The following is a 2,749-nucleotide window of genomic DNA, read 5'->3' on the forward strand; positions in this document are numbered from 1 at the left end:
AAATTCAAGAGTCAAGTGGTGAAGGAACCTCAGACACTAGCAATCAACCTAAGTAGGACATTCCTGTTGAACCAGCTGACGAGTCTGTGCCTCCAAGGCGCTCCACAAGGACGAGGAACACGCCTGATTTCTATTATGGATTCCATATTACTATGGAAGGTGATACGTTTATCAGTGATAGTACACTGGTAAATTTGGATGAACCTAGCAGTTTTAAGGAAGCCATGGCAGGCCTAGAGTCTGCTAAATGGAAGTACTCCATGGACAGCGAGATACAGTCCATGTATGACAATCAAGTTTGGAACTTGGTTGACAATGTACCAGCCCGTAAGACAGTCGGGTGCAAATGGATCTTCAAGAAGAAGACCGACATGGATGGAAAGGTGCACACTTACAAAGCTCGACTGGTTGCAAAAGGTTTTACTCAAACTCAAGGTATTGATTATGATGAAACCTTCTCACCAGTAGCAAAGATTAAGTCCATTAGGATTATGCTAGCCATTGCTGCATTTCATGATTATGAAATATGGCAAATGGATGTCAAAACCACTTTCCTTAATGGGAAGCTGGATGAGGATGTTTACATGGTTCAGCCAGAGGGTTTTGTCAATCCAGAATATCCTAATAGGGTGTGCAAGCTTGATAGATCTATTTATGGATTGAAACAAGCATCTCACAGCTGGAATCTTTGTTTTGATGAAAAGGTCAAAGAGTTTGGCTTCTCGAGAAGCGAAGATGAGTCCTGCGTGTATGTCAGAGCTAGTGGGAGTATAGTCAGTTTTTTGGTACTGTATGTGGATGACATACTACTCATAGGAAATGACGTCCCAACTTTGTAGGAAGTGAAGTCTTGGCTTGGGAAGTGCTTTTCTATGAAGGACCTTGGGGAGGCTGCCTATATCCTAGGGATAAGGATATTAAGAGAGAGGAGTAAAAGACTAATTGGACTTAGTCAGAGTACTTACTTGGACAAAGTGTTGAAAAGGTTCAACATGCAGAATTCCAAGAAAGGAGATTTACCGATCCAAATCAATGCCAAACTGAGTAAGACACAGAGTCCGAATACAGAGGAAGAGATAGTTGAGATGAGTCAAATACAGTATGCTTCCATTGTTGGATCAATCATGTATGTTATGACATGTACCCGCCCTGATGTGGCTTTTGCTTTGAGCATGGTTAACAGATATCAGGGGAATCCTGGCAAGGCTCATTGGACTGCGGTAAAGAACATTCTCAAGTACCTACGAAGGACTAAGGATTGGATCCTTACCCTTGGTGGGAGTGATGACTTGAGGGTAATGGGGTATAATGATGCTAGCTTTCAGACTGACAGGGATAACTTCCGCTCTCAGTCGGGCTGGGTCTTTACCCTAAATGGAGGGGCAATCACTTGGAAGAGTTCCAAACAGGAGACGGTAGCTGATTCAAATTGTGAATCAGAGTACATAGCAGCAAGTGAAGCGGCAAAGGAGGCAATATGGCTGAAGAACTTCATCAGAGATATTGGAGTAGTACCAGCCATTAGGGAGCCTATGGAGATTTTCTATGACAGCAATAGTGCGGTTGCCTTAGCTAAGGAACCAAGAAATCATGGAAGATCTCGACACGTTGACAGAAAATATCACTTCATAAGACACAAGATAGAAGAAGGACTCCTCGTGGCAAAGAGGGTATCGTCAGATGAAAACCCTGCAGATCCCCTTACAAAGGGTCCGACGAGGGTTAAACATTTGCAGCATGCGAGGCGCATCGGGCTGAGGGACGATATTAGTTTTACAGATTAGATAATTATTTATGAAACTTGTAAAATGTACTCAACGTTTGATGATAAATAAAAGTTGTGATTTATTTATGAGTAAGGTGTTGCTATCATTGTCAATTATTTACTATTGTTTCAGTTTGCATGTTTTGACTTCCAGAATAATAAATTTATTCAAACTTTCCACAGTCAGTCATACAACGAAAGTAGGTATGAATCAATATTGTCATGAATTGGGATTGTAGATGGCTAAAGGTGTTTAGACATGGCAATGGTTGCTACAACATTCATGAGTGCTCATAAGTTATGAGTATTGGAATAAACCCATGCTCACTTGTATCAATTCATGGAATTTATCTCGAGTGACCGTGAGACGGTAATATCATATAAGTCTTCAAACCTAGAGATATGATTTGTTGTTGCCTATGAGTTGGTTGTGCATTAATTGCACGAAAACGCATCAGTAACTTGATGTTATAAAACGTGCCTTTGTGTATAATTCAACAAGTAGTAGAACAAGCATATGAGTCGAAGTTTATCTGTCCCTTCTAGAAATAGAAGCGATATATGGGCCCCTCGATGATTTTGTTTTGACCCATGTACCGGGCCTGATCAGAACTGAATTGATGTGTTCGATTAAGTTCTTTGTCAAACAAATCAGAAATCGGGAAACAAACTGTTGGATAATAAGTAAGACATTGTTCCATGTATTTGTCCGACTGATATCATGAGAGCAGAGGATTATATGATCACTTATCTAAAATGGCTCTTCATAGTTCAACAGAGTTTTCGAGAGCTACGATTGTCGGTTGGTTCCTAAAGTAATATAAGTAAATACAATTATCAGACTTATCCAAATGGGAGTATGTTGGATAAGGTGTCTAAGTCCATAACTTATTTGGTATATACTTGACCCGACCCGGCATGGTCCATTTGGGTTGCACTTCTCCCGAACTATTTATATGGATAATATTTATGAGAATAGTATGT

This window comes from Lactuca serriola, chromosome 3 (genome assembly GCF_051521515.1).
Source record: "Lactuca serriola cultivar US96UC23 chromosome 3, Lser_US96UC23_V15, whole genome shotgun sequence".
NCBI lineage: Eukaryota > Viridiplantae > Streptophyta > Magnoliopsida > Asterales > Asteraceae > Lactuca > Lactuca serriola.